This window comes from Lepidochelys olivacea (genome assembly GCF_965140295.1).
Source record: "Lepidochelys olivacea isolate rLepOli2 genome assembly, chromosome: 21".
Taxonomy (NCBI): Eukaryota; Metazoa; Chordata; order Testudines; family Cheloniidae; genus Lepidochelys; species Lepidochelys olivacea.
The window spans coordinates 1,596,702-1,611,333 of record NC_140431.1 but is presented as its reverse complement, the minus strand read 5'-3'; the positions used below and the strand labels follow the sequence as shown (position 1 = coordinate 1,611,333).

The following is a 14,632-nucleotide window of genomic DNA, read 5'->3' as shown; positions in this document are numbered from 1 at the left end:
CTCCTACACATACCCCGTTTAATATAGTCTGTTACAGTATTTCAGTCTTCCATTCTCACCTGTGGAAGCTAAACCAGGGCTGTGTTTTTCCTCTGGTAAGAGGACAGGAATGTACTCTAGGCTAGCAGTGATGCAGGCATTTTCAAGGTGCTCGTTTTCTTGCTGAGCTGCAAGAAAGTAGTCAATACAATAAGCACAACTAATGTTTGCCATCAGTGCTTGGCCAAGGATAACCACTCAAGATAAACCTTTCAAATAGCAAGGACGAACAGGTCAAACACTGAACTGGAATTAGTCTGATATTTCATAATATGTACAACTGCTTACATGATTATACAATCTCTAATGTATTGTTAGCAAATCATAGCTAAAAATCAGATTAGATCTAAGTGTCCAAACAGATACGTAGGCTACTTGTCAGTTGTTAGTGTCCTTGGTCAAACTGAGAGTCCATCTCTTCTAAGAGAATGTGCAGAACCCTTGATGCATGGGAAGTTTTTACTCTTCCTAATGTTTATGGTATCAGTCCTGTGGAAAGAGTTCCTGGAGGAAAAGGTATTTGAGATGATCTAGCTGAAGCTGGCTAGCTAATGGCTTATTCATACAAGGTCCCAAGAGAATTCTGCAGCAAGGTGCCAGTAGCAAGATTCAGACATTGTAACTAGAATGATCTGGTTTTGGAAGATTTGCAGCCTTGTGGCTTGTGTGTCCTTGTGCATGTTGTGGCAGGCATTTAGTATTCATAGCAGATGATTCTTAATTACCAGCTTTGTTCCTGTCTCTTGCCTTCCATCTGGAAAAGTGAATTACTTTCAATTTCAGACCATTTATCTTTTCAGTCTGTTTTTTAAAATTGCTTTTAGTGGAGGAAGAAAACATTTTGTTTGTCATCTTCATTTTGTAACTCCTTTTCTAGTAGGAAACTCCCCCAGCATTACCCTGGGGCGGGAGGCTGTGTGCACAAGGCTCAGGGTACCTGCATGTCTAGGCTACCTGTACAGTGCAAGCCACTCAGCTGCTGTTTTCCAGTCAGACATGCATATCCCACTAGTGACCACAAATGGTTTCCTTTTGGCAGCTCAGCTGATTTGACATGAGCTGGTGTTCTCATTCCAGGTCCTAGTAGCCAGGTGTCCCTACGACTGGTGATGTGAGCAAGCCCCCAGCTGTTCATTACAGAAGGGGGAGATGGGATCTCCCAAAAAGCTGTGCCAGCCTTTCTCTGAGAACTGTGGTAGGTTTTTGTTTTTCTTTGCTTAGTTTACTCATTTTATTTCAATATATTCCTTCTTGCACTGTCCCTTGTTCTGGTAAGGAATGTTTAACCATTCTGTCCCCCTTCCCCATGCTCCATCTTGTACGCTGCTGTTTTCTGTGTTCACTTGCTTTGACATAGCTCTGTGCCGGGCTCTAACTTCATCTGCCCTCATCTTTGTGCTAAAATCCCACCCCCAAATCTAGCCCCTACTCCAAAGCAGGGTGTTGCCAGTTACTGCAGGTCTGCTCTGACCTACAATTGAAGTTTGCAGGAGCAAAGCCCTAGTCGCGAAGAGCAGTGGTTGGTGTGCATGACTGTGTCAGTCACTTGGGATGTCACTGGTTGTGGGAGTGTGACATATGGGAACCTTTGGCCTCTATCATTCCCCCCCACCACACACACAGCTGCTGCTGCTGCAGAGTCACCCAGGGGACTAATGTGGCAGGAGTAAAACCCAGATGCTGAGCTCTGCACTGTGCTTTTCCAGGAGCGCTAGCTGACCCGCGTGGAGGCCCAGCTTGGCTGCCAGCTGTTGAAAGAGGCTTTGCAGCTGTGGAAGGGCGATCAGCTAGCTACTGCTCTTGCCTTGTCACTTTGTGCAGGCTTGTAGTGTATCTGGTAGGCTCTCTGTGTGATTGCTTCGCTGAGCTCTGCTACTTATATACGCCTCATTCAGTCCCCAGGGGTGCCTATAGGACTAATTGGGACTCTAAGGCACAGCTTTCTATTGGGAAGGGAACTAAACATCAGGGTGGATGCACTGGGATAGGTCTGTACAAAGCTGGTGGAGAGAGAAAGGAGAGCAGAATGGGGCCCAAACCCAGAGCAAATAAATGCTGTTAGCTCTGGTGCCTGCTTGCCTTTGTGGACTTGTGCGGCTTTGTGCGGCAGATGAGGGGCAGGCCTCTGCTACAAACCACTAGAGGTCAGAGCAGAGGCCTGGGTGTAGGGATTCCCGATTCTATACCTGACTGCCAGTCCCTCACATGCTCTTGCTGTTTGTGTCTGAAAAATGCGTAGACTTGCTTGGCCGATAGTGCTTTGAGATACTCAGAAGAAAGCAATGCTTGGCATTGGCTCTGAGTGTGGTCCCCACAGTGCCATTTCCAAAGCCTTTATTTCTAACTTCTCTTGGCTGACTTTGCACTGTCCCAGTTGGAGTAGAACTGCCCGACTGTTAGAAGAACTTCCCTGTACTGAGTGTTGTATCCCCAAGCTCCTCGCTTCATAAACCAAGTTCAGTTGGGAAGAGCCCCACCTTAGCACACTTGTAAGGAAAGCCTGAAAAAAATGTGTTCTGATAGTGGCTTCCCTAGCAAGTTAGGAGCTTGCTTGTTCATCATGGTTAGCCCCTGAAGTAGTGACAGAGAACCAAAAATTATCGAAGAGAAGATCATGAATAGTTAATAGTCTGTTATCCAAGCATATTTTAAAATTAACACGGCAGCCTGGTGTGGGTGAGATTAAAAAAACTGGGCCACCAAAGAGGAAAACAATTGCGTCCACCTGGGGTTTTGTTAATGACTATTTCATTTTTTGGATTTTTGTTGCAGCTCCTGTCTCCTCCAGTGGTTGAAAATAATTGGATCTTTTATTAGAACTCCTTCTCTTCTCCCTGATTTCTGGCTGCTAGAGTTTATTTATCCCTACAAAATTTTATGGTCCCTTTCAGAAGCTTCTCTAAATGTAGAAGCTACAGTGCTCGTTAATCCTCTATCTACCCTCCTCCTTGACCACCACATGCCTTTATTTTTGGACATTAATTGTCAGACTTTAGCTCATCTCCATGGGTAAGGGACTTTGTTCTATGCAGGATGACCCCTAGATGGCACATTAGCATTGGGAATGCAATAATTGACTGTGATAGATGATTTAGAGGGGCAGTTCATTACATGGGCTCCATCTTTGCCAAGCACCCCACAGTAAAATAATGTGGGAAGAAAAATCAGTTTAACACTGAGCGGGGCATTTCCAAAGGAGGAAATAGCTGGAAGAGGGGAAAGGACCGAGGCTTAGAGGAACTGTAGTAATGCAGAGGAAAGGGGAATAAGCTCTCATATTTCTCTACAGACACGAGAGTGACCAGATGTCCTGATTTTATAGGGACAGTCCTGATTTTGGGGGCTTTCTTATATAGGCGCCTATTACCCCCAATCCTAATTTTTTACACTTGCTATCTGGTCAACCTAACAGACACTAACCCTAGTTTATGCTTCTGAGCCTCAGCCTGCCTTGGGAAATGCATGTTGCAGCTGTCAGCCTCCTGGTGGGGCAGGTGAGACTGGGGGAGATGCCCCCAGTCTCAGTCAAATCATCTGTAAAGGTTTTGCCCCCTCTTCACCAGCATGTAGCCTATTCTCAGCAGTAGCCAGAGGGCGGGAGGGAGTTGCTGCTGCTGACTGTGGAATCCTTGCAAGTTAGTGATGATTCTTATTGAAAGAATGGAGGAGAAATTTCTTCTTTATGATGACAGCTTTGCCTTTGTACCCAAAACAGTCCAGGTTTCCAAGTCCTTCAGGCCATCTCCTTCATAAAAAAGGTACAAGCGAGTATAATGGAAGGAGAGAAGAAGTAGACTGAATCCAGCCCCTGCCATCTGGGGAGGGAATTTGTTCTTGCATCTTTGTGAGATTCTACATACCGTGCTGGGCTGTGGAGGTGCACTAAAACCCCATGGGCCAGCGCGATTACTCTGCGCATAGGGGAACATAAGAACAGCCCTACTGAGTCAGACCAGTGGTCCATCTAGCCCAGTATCGTGTCTTCAGACAGTGGCCAATGCCAGGTGCCCCAGAGGGAATGAACAGAACAGGTAATCACCAAGTGATCCATCCCCTGTCACTCATTCCCGGCTTCTGGCAAACAGAGGCTAGGGACACCATTCCTGCCCATCCTGACAGGGAAGCTGGGAGGGAGACACAATCCTTTTTCAGAATGAAACTATAGTTCTTAGATAAAAGTGTACTGAACAAATTGAACCAAAAGTTCTCATTTTTATGGCATCTACCCTGAAGCAAGAGCTGCAAAATATGCGAGACCAGATTTCCTCACCCGGGAAAGCATGCAGCTGTTTGAATCCAGATGGCAGCATCATGAAAGCTCCCTGATTTTTGACTGTATCTGTCATGTACATACGTGTCTGTGTTTGAGTGGGTGTACAGGAGTGTGTGGAGCAATGGGATGGCATGAAGTGCATATGCAAGAGCTGGAAACCGGTCAGAGTGCCCAGTGTGAATGGGTTGCACTGCATATCAAGAGGAGACAGCAAGGATCTGTGAGGAGTTGACACAGAGGGTACAGCCATGCCCTGCTATCACAAAGCTAAGAGTGGTACCAGAATCCATCGTATATCTTTGCACTTTTCATCTGTAACTCCCAAGGTGCTTTATCCTGGTGGATGAACTTCATTAGCCCATTTTACAGATGTGGAGACAGAGAGGGTAAGGAATTTGCCCAAGATCACAACAAGGGCATGGCAAAGTCAGGATTAGAACCCAGGAGTCCTGAGTCCCACCAGAATAGTCAGTCCATAGACCACAGCTGCTCCTTTTAGTCCGTGGTTGAAACTTAGCTCTTTGTTGAAGCTGTAATGTTTCTTCCTCTTAGCATCTGAGCAGAATCACAACAGTCCCCGGAAATGGGAGAACATCAAACAGTGTTACAGAGAACTGCTCAAAGTCCAGGTACTTAATTTTTTAAGTCTCATTTCGTCCAGCAGCACAGGGTTGGACCCAGACCAGGGAACAGAAATGCTCTTAAGGCTACTATTTATCTCATTTTCTTCCCAATGAGCAACTATTGATTTGCTCCATAAAGGGATGTATGTTGATTAAACTGTAAATGTTTATTGAAGAGCGCTAACAGGACAGTGTGGTGGATCTGTATGTGCTGGAGAGAGTGCTCTCTTCTCAGCCTCCTCTCCATTCTGCTCAGAGCTGACACTGCTGCAGGGCTCTGAGGCTCATGCTTTCCCTTCTAGCCAATAACATTTTCACAGCTTGGTTTATCTCACAGGCAGATGGCCGCTTTGTCCTGCAGAGAGAGAGAGAATGCAATTCCTCCAGTGATAAATACTGCAGAATCCCAAACACAGAGGACAGGAAGGGCTGCAGCTTCCTTGTGCCCTGATGTGCAGACCACATTGCTGTGCTCCCAACAGCTGGACTTGTAGGATTTCGATAGACCTGGCCACCACAATAGGAGCAGATTTCCCCACTTTGCACCAGAACTGGTGCAATTGTTTTGCACAGGCCAGGGAGAGGATGCAGGGGGTTGCATGCCCTTCTCTGCTGAGCTCTATTGCCATGTGCATCGTTCTGTCCTCCACACACGGAGCAGTTCCACAGCCATTGGGCTGGAGCAATCTCTGCAGTATTTCACTCCCATCCATGCACATCTGCACGGCACCTGGCCCCACTCTTTGAGCTGAGTGCTGGGCAAGTTAGTTGTTCCTTAGTGAGTAATAGTCCAGATAGCTGAGTCACTAGAGATGTGCAGCAGCTGGCAGATTTTACTGCAGAGACTCAGGCCGTCAGCATAGGGGAATTACTTAGCTGGGTGGGATGATTTAGTGGGCACAGCATCTGTCTAGCTACACGCAGGCCTGCATCCCAGCAGAGTATATGGGGCTGAGAATCTGGGCTCTAAGCAGTTTGCTGCATGAGGCCCTCTGAACTACTTGGATATTAAAGATTCCATGACGTTACTTGTCAGGGTCAAGGTTAGCTCTGGTGCCAGTGGCTAATATTTACTTTTCCTTTTTCTGGTTGCTCTCTTCCACCCCAGGGACCGGGGCTTCCCTGCTGCTTCAGGATCCCCTGAGCCAAGAGGCACTCACTGTTATTGCAGGCAGGGAGAGAAGCCACTCAAATAGCATCCAGCAAAGCTCAGCACATTCCCCATGCAGCACTAAAGCACCAGGGCATTTTTGTGGAACCTATTGGGCCCAGGGTCAGCAGGATCCTGTGGCTTCACTGCAACCCATTGGCAGAGGGTGTAGCTGTTGCTCAGTGGAACAGCAGGATACAAGCACTGTCAGTGTATTCTCTTTTGGGATTTCCCCATGGAGAATAAGGAGCAGGCTTTGAACAGCCATGTTCTGCTCTGAGCAGCAGGCATTGAGGTGCATTCACTGAATTTGCAGGCTGAATTCCACCGGGAGTGGTGCCAGATGGCAGCTGTGTAGCATTAGGGGAACCTGGTGCTGGACTGGGGAGGCCCAGAATAGTGAGTTTAAATGACACTGGATACACAGAGACTTCCAATGCTCTGGCCAATGAGAAGTCTGCATGGTCATTCTGTTACGATGTGGCCTGTAACCAGACAGTGACTCCATGGCGGTGGAGCGTGACTATCCCAATGGCTACTTGTTGCTTTTTGTTTTTCCTTGTTCAAGGAATTGTCAAACTGGTCTGCACCCATCTGCCAGTACAGACGCTAACGGATGTTGGCAGCAGGCAGGGTGCAACCCAGGTGATGGGAGCAGGCAAATTGCCTGGGGCTGTTTAGGTGAGTGATGGCACTGTGTCTAGAAAGCTTGTTCTGAGCCGACGAAGTGTCTGTTAGCAAGCAGGTTCCTGGGTTGATGTGTGCTGCGTCTTCGTGCTTAATTACAAAGCCTAGCAGAGCTGGTGACCTCCAGCTGGAGTTCTGAGCTGGCTTTTGCTTTTCTGTATTTAGCAATGCTCCATGAGTTTGCATTAGGGAGGGGAGTGATGTATCATTGTTTCTCCTGTCCACAGCATACATTGGACTTGGTGTGTCCCTTCCCAGCACCAACTTTCTCACAGTTCCAGACTGACCCCTAGCTCAGTATCGCAGCTGTGTGTAACCCACAAGGTGAGCCTGTCTGCTGCATGCTTGCCAGGGCAGGAGAAGGAAACAGCAGAGCAGAAGGATGGTGAGTTAGCCTCTGTCTCGGTGTTTCCCAGCCCCAGGGGGGGACACCTTGTCTTTGCACTGGCTTCTCTCTTATAGTTTGTCTTTTAAGAAGTGTTTTGTGGGAAATATTTAAATTGCAGCAGCTAGAGGCGTGAGATGCTCTAATAGCTGGGATTCTGTGTGGCCCCCTATGTAATATTGTGACTTTGTTGCTTCATCTGCCTGATGCTCCATTAGGTCAGAGCCCTGACGATCCCTTGTTGGATAAGCTGTGAGTTCCTCCAGCTCTTTCGTTCTAGGTGATGCATGTGCGCCGCTCCCCCACTTGTTCGCTGCTTTTATACTGTGGGCAGCGAAGCACAAGTACCAATGCCCTGCAAAGAACCACCATGCTAATCTTTGCCTGCTGCTTCTGCGTCTCTCCCAGGGGGAGAAACTGTGGGTGCTTCACTTGTTCACTCATCCTGTGTTACTGTGAATTCCCCTGAATCTGTGGCCTTGACAATCCGAGTGACCATCTTAGCAGCTGCTGGAGCATGAAGGGGGTTGGACTAGATGACCTCCTGAGGTCCCTTCCAACTCTCGTATTCTATGAAGCAGAACTGACCAAATAGTTAAATCATTACACCAGAGGAATTCTTGCCCTTTGAGGAGCGGTTCTGCCTACATTCTTCTCCCTAAAATCCCAATTTAATTCCCTTCTGGAACAAGACCACTACCGTTCGGCAAGTGCCTGTTGCAAAGCAATAACAGCCTCTGTAGAATTCCAGTTAAAGCAGCTCCTTAAACAGCAAGTACGTATGTAGATTATACCATGGTAAGTGTCCTTGTAAATGAAGGGAACAGCTTGGTGCGAACAGACTAATCCCCTTCCTCACAGCCTAGAGATGGGCTCAGCTGGTCTCTGGTGAAGCTCACTACGGAGCTGTCACTGAAGCAGGAATGCTGCACAAAATACAGGTGTGGCATACCTGATTTTTAGTCAGAATGTGAAAATCTCCATGGGCAGATGACGCTCCCAGCTGTGAGCCTGTGCCTTTTGCAGTTAATTCAGTGCTTGGTGGATTTGCTGGCTTGAGAGCAAAGCCCTCTCTGTATTTTTAGCTACAAAACAAATACAGATTTTGCCCACTCTGCCCCATCAGTGTGTCTGGCCCTGCCCAGGAGCGGGTTCCGCCTCCAGAAGCTAGGCAGTCATTGCACTCCCTGCTGAGGCAGCCCACCGGGGCTGGTGACAGGGTGTCTCCTGATGGAAGCCCTATGGTCCTACTACATCCCACCCCAGGAAAGGAGCAACAGAGGTGGGGCCTGCAGGTCTGACTAGAGGCCTTATGGAAGCAGCCAATGAGAGCCCAGCAGGCTCTGGTAAAAGGAGCTGCAGGGTGATAGCAAGACCGTTCTGAGCTGGCACCAGAGAGTAGGGGTGGGGCAGGGTAGGCCGTGCCTTGCCTCACCTAGCCTCTCTGGCCACAGGTACTCAAGAGACAACCAGAGCTTGGTTCTGTCTGCTTCTGCATAAGGCAGAAAAGCGAGGCCCTAAGAACTTCAGCCCTGAGCTAAGGGTGAAGATGAAGGGCCAGATGGGAAGAGGCAGCAAGAGGTTGCTGTTCATAGGGTCCTTGGGTTGGAACCCAGAGTAGTGGGTGAGCCCAGGTTCCCCCCTCCCCAGCCACCAATGAAGTGGTGTAAACCCCAGGAAAGGGGGGGCAAGCCTAAACCAAGCCCTGAGAAGGGGACAAGGCTGCTTTGGAAGCTTGAGCCAAGGAGTGCAGACAGAGTTGGGGCTCAAGACTCTGGTGATGGTAGATGGTTTTGTTGACCCTTTTGCTACCCTGGAAGGGGTTAATTTTGACTGGGTGACCCAGCCAGAGGGCCGAGTCACTTAAGATCCACCAAGCGAGGTGGTCAACCTGCAGGGGGCACCAGGAGTGGGACGAGGGCCACCGTATTGCATAGGTCAGTGACAGTATTGCCAGGTGGGCAGGTGCTAGAAGCTACCAGCTTTCTCCACACAGGCCAGGAGCCAACTGGGAGGTGGTAACACCACCCAGTCCCTACCCAGGCTGGGCTGGAGTTGATGTCCTGGAGCAGCAGGAGGGTTCAGTATGCAGTCCCCTAAGCCACTCGGTCCCATAACCTGGGTTGTACCTGATGTGTCCCTGAGGTTTCTGGGGTACTGGGCAGCATATGACTAGCAGCTCATCATTATGTGTGTGGTGCAGTATGTCCCTGCTCAGCAGAGCTCATTGCTTGATTCTGCACCGGTGAGAAAGATTAGCAAAGAAATTGAAGCCCAGTGAACCCCCTAGAAAGTGCATATGTCTGGGCTAGGGAGAAGGAGAGCCTGGCTCTGTTGCATGTGGATGAGTTTCTCTCTAATGTGAGACGCTCAAGAACGTTTCAAGATCTCGTCCATCCTACATCCATTACAACTGTCAGATTTATGAACGAGACCCAAATATCCTTCCCTCGTGCTCTAAAGTCATGGGAGTGTAGGGGATGGTGTGGACTCTGCGGCATGTTCAGATTCCCAGCAGAACTTCCCTCCTCAGCCTGTCCCAGGACAAGGTGAATTTCCCAAGCAAATTGGCCTAGGAGAAGAAGCAGAGGGGCAGCCATAGATTATAAAGATGATATATTTGCTTATGCGGTAATTTTACAATCCTTATTACTTCCTTTGGCTTTGAGGCCCTCATGGTAGCACTAAAATGAGCTGCTGTGTGATTTCCAACAGCCATAAACACAAATCTTTTCAGTTCACTGAGTCAGTCCCTTGCCACCCTTTGCCAATGACTCAGATCATTCCTGTAAATATACATTACCTCAGTTGCTTTGCTCGAACTCCACCAGCTGCTTGTTGGCACATGCTTGACAGGCTGGGAGCAGAGTGCTCCTGCAGCCTCTTGGCCGCTATTAATGAGTTCCTCACTGCTTCCCATGCTGCTGGAAGGTCCAGGTGCCTTCAGCAGATGATGGCGGCAGCAGTAAAGCAGAGTTGAACCAGCAAGAAAGAGCTAAACACCATCTGAGGCTTTGTAAGTTCTAGCACGTCCCTGAAGGGCATGGATCATAATGACCCAATTCCAACTCATCTTTCTTGGTACAGAGAGATTTTCTTCAGATGAAATCTCCTTCAAAAGGGTTTTTATTAACTTGCCTATAACTTATGTGCAACCCTAGGAATAACTGCTCTGCTAAACTGGCCTGTTCATCACTTTTAAGGTGCAGTTTCACATTATGTTTAATGTCTCTTTAGAAGACTTATATGTAATTCATCCTAGTATTTAGAAAAGTCTCCCAGAGCCTTACTCAGATTTACTGTCCATAACATTTCATCTGGCACTGACTGTTGCAGGACCCAGGCTGGGAGCTTGTATCGACCACTGGGCTGTGATTGGTGGCTCGCCAAAAGACTTTCCAGGATACAGAAATCATTGTGTCCCGCTCAATTAATATCTAATGGGCTGCTGTGCGTTTGTCCCTGACCCCACTGTTGGCTGGGGGAGGCTTCGCTCAGTGGAGTCAGGAACGTATTTTGCAAAGCAAGACTCATCCCTTTTTGAAAAAAAAATTTAATTAACTTAAAACAAATGCACAGGAAGTGCTGGCCCATTAGCAGTCTTGGCTTCCTGAGATGCAGCCTTGCTAACTGCGCAGCGTGTTGGCATGAGTGACCTGCACACAATGCAGCACCCCATTTGCATTTAAATTAAAAAATATATTTTACAAATAAAGATTTCATTAAGCCCTGTTTGTCTTGCCAGGCATGTGAGCCATTTAACTCTTTGTTGTATTTCATAGACTACATTTCGGACTGGTGTTAACATCTTAAACAACCCTGGGCTAGGCTAACTTTTCCTGCTAGTGGAAATCTTTCTCCTGCAGTGGCTGTCATGCAGAAATTCACCGGGGAATAGTGAAAAGGAGGCAATCAGCTCTGGTTTAGGGTCTGGTAGACAAGACCAAATCTGGCTCGGGAGCTAGGTTCATGCTCAGCAGAACTCTGACTATGTGAGCTGTTCTCAGGAGTGAATTGTTAGCTCGTACCCTGCAGACATCCAGGAAAAAACCTTTTGAGAGTTGCTTCCAACTCCGGCCCAAACCCTTAGAGTCACCTTAACAATCTTGGGTATGTCCCTTAGCCTCTTACTACCTCGCTCCTCCAGCTGTCGTGGGGATGACAGAACTGCCCTGCCTCCCAGTGCTGGGTAGGTAAGTATGTTAACAATTATGAGGCATTCAGCGTGTGCAGTCCTGGGAGCCAGAGAAGCACCTGAGAGAGAAGCATAAACAGGATTTAAATCCAAACTCCCCTTGTTTCCTCACCTACGTTATTTACCACCAAACAGTTACTGGGCTCCAGTATTCACTTGCGTAGCAGAGGACTTGCTGCTGGACTCTCTGGATGAAATTTTCTGGCCTGTGTTAGGCAGCGAGTTGGACAGGGTGACCGAAGCGGGCTCTTCCGGCCTTGCGCTCTGTGAGGCAGAATCTTTATTTTCCGATGTGCCTTCGTTTGGAATTGAGCCAACTCTACGGCACAGAACATAAGAACGATCAGGCCGGGTCAGACCAAAGGTCCATCTAGCTCAGTGTCCTGTCTGCCGACAGTGGCCAGAGCCAGGTGCTTCAGAAGGAATGAACAGAACAGGTAACCGAGTGATCCATCCCCTGTTGCTCTCAGAGAACAGCATCCCGCTGGTTAGGGCACTAGCTTGGGACCAGGACACCCAGGTTCAGTTCCCTGCTCCACCATAGACCTTGGAGAAATCACTTAACCTCTCTGTGCCTCATCTGTGAAATGGGGATCATAGCGCTATCCAGTCCCTCCGAGGTTGTAAGGGTAAATGCTATACGTGTGAGATGTGTATGGCAATGGGACCGACAAGAACCTTGGTCAGATAGACCCCAGCCCCTCCTGGGCAAATTCCAGAGGACATTTCCCTGCTAGCCTCTGCTTCCAGGCAATGAAATAATCTCTGGGCTAATAGAGCCTTGGCTTGTGATGGCCTTGTAAGTGAAACTTGTCTTCTGCCTGGTTTTTCACCCTGGTCATAAAATACAGGAAAGGCACGAATTGCATTTCCCTCTTCGTCTCTTGTGCTCAGACATCTGAACAAACTGCTTTGCATAGTCTACCATTTACCAACAGACTTTCCTGATCATCTCTGGGTTGCAGTGCCTCCTAGCACAGCCTCTCTGACCCACACAGAGCAAGGAGCCTTTGTGCAGGCAGTCCCTGGTCTCCACATGTTCCAGGCCTGAGGCATTGGCTCCTCACTGCGTTCTTTGCAGAGAGGTGCAGATTTTCTCGCTGCTGCTGCTTAGTTCACTGGAGAGTTCCAAAATGACACTAACTAGTAAGTTCTGCCCCATGCCACCGAATATACAGTAGCAGTGAGTGTGCAATGCCAGAGGGCCTTGTATGCCACTTCCGTGGAAGACAGAGGTCCCAGCTCTGTCCAGGCCTGGGCCATGCTATGCAAAAGTCAAACCAATGGCTGTTGGCATTGTATAGCCAAAAGCAACTGGATGGAAGAAACACCTTATTTTATTCAATAAAATAACTGTTAGAGGACCAATAGCACTACTCCCAAGGAGTCGTCCACAGAATGAAGGAGAGAGGAAATTACAGAGTGAGCAGTGAGATGAGTGGCCAAAGGCCAAGGTCACTTCTCCTCCATCCAAGATGTTCCTCTTTTGAAAGATCAGGGAGTAGGTCTCCAGCTGGAACCCTCGTTTAGCTTGTCTTGGCTGGCAGACTGATCCCCTGGAAGGGATGCAGCGTAACTGTGGGCTCTCCTGTTGGCTTTCCCCAGTCCCTGGGACAGCGTTGCTCACTGAATGGGCCTCGCTGACTGAAACCTTAATCTGTGCTCTCTTGAAATGTTAATTATTGAGTTATGTAACTGATGCCATAGTGCTGGAGTAACTCATGTTAAATTCAACATGGTGCAAAGTAAATGAAGGCAACAAGCTGTAGCGTAACCTGACGTGATAGCAAACACTCAAGTGGAACATGTGTGCCCAGCCTAGGAATGAGCCTACCAATCCCACTGGGATCCAATATCTGACTCGCGGGCCATGGAAACTGATTCTCTTGTCTAGCTATCTGCAAACCACTGCTGTGTAGACATGTGTCTGGGAGCTAATATCGTCCTTTACTTTGGCACAGGTCCCTGCCTGAGGAGGCTGTCAGAGCTCCTAAGACCTGTTTCTAACAGCTTGTAACTGGTCTGTCCTGTCTGGGTGCGTTTATCCATGATCACTGAACTGTCCCCTTTTTCACCTGCTGTTCTCTGTGTTGGCACGATTGTGTTGGGGACACTACCTTATCTCTAGACAGCACCTCAGTGTGCTTCTCACAACAGGTGCTCAGATTACTTAAATCCTGTTACACTCCTGAGGCTGAGTTCTCCTGCAGCCTCACTGCTAAGGAGCACCCTGCTCTAAAATACTTGCTCTCGTGTCCAATAACCACTTGTCCCTGTGTGCTGAGCACCTTTCTGTTGCAGTCACAGTGAAAAGAGCAGAGTGATGCACATGAAATGTTAACCAAAGCGTCTCTGGCTTGGATGGTTTCTGCCCGCCCACAGTGATGGCACTCGGTACCTGCAGCCCATCCAGGCTGTCGGGTGTCATCTGCTCTGTCCTGCTCAGTGCTGCCCAGGCCTTGCAATGGCATCCTTCGTACATGTGAGGTCATGCTGAGCTGTATGTGTGAGATCATGAGGAGGGGGCCCAGAATTGCAGGAGCCCCCCCCCATGGGACACCACTGCCTGCTCACTCCACTTAGAAACCTGCCTGTGGTCCTGGAGCGGGTGATGTGGGGAAGCAGTATCGCCTGCCTCCTTATCCACAAGCTTCCTTTAAGCCACTAGACCTATAGTGACCCACATTAGCTTCCAACCTGCCCTTAGCCCACTCAGTGCATACTGTGTATACTGCCATCACCTGTCTCAAAACCCTGTTGCTGCTCTAAAGCTAATCCTGTCTGGTGGAGAACTGAGTCTCTCTATATGGTGCTAGGTTTCTACATTGCCCCTAACTGGGCTCCTGCACCCTCACTGGGGAAAAAGGGGATTTGCTGAAGTCCGATGATGGAAGCATTTTTACCACAATAGCCTAGTGTAGGGATTTTAAAGAAGCTTATGTCATGCAGAAACGCTCCAGCATTTCTTCATGGCAGGGTGCTTACCCAAGGGCTCCGAATCCTTTTTCTCTGGTGTTTGTGCACTAAAGTGGTTCATAAAATGCAGCTGATAGTATTTAAAAAAAAAAAAAGTCTAGTCAGTGCTGGGGCCTCAGTCACTTGCCCTCAGTTTTTAATTATAAATTTTGAGAGACAATAGAATCTTAACGAGATCTTATCTGTCGAGTTCCTTGTAGTGCTTTGTGTGGCGGCAGCCTGCTCATCTGCATTCCAGTGAAGGGGCTAGTTCTCTCAGATGATGAGCTCAGCGCTCTGATTGTGTGATAGATTTCTCCACAGT

General features: G+C 48.4%; 1 protein-coding gene across 1 annotated transcript in view; it reads left to right on the top strand.

Annotated features, from left to right (window-relative positions):
• Nucleotides 1-1,122: 1,122 nt before the first annotated feature.
• Nucleotides 1,123-14,632, top strand: part of LOC311511128 (uncharacterized protein) — a 99,527-nt gene continuing 86,017 nt past the window's right edge. Inside the window, exons 1-3 of the mRNA XM_084611489.1 lie at nt 1,123-1,234; nt 4,865-4,941; nt 7,000-7,157. The gene's annotated coding sequence lies outside the window, so the exon portion shown is untranslated. The remainder of the gene's footprint in view (nt 1,235-4,864; nt 4,942-6,999; nt 7,158-14,632) is intronic.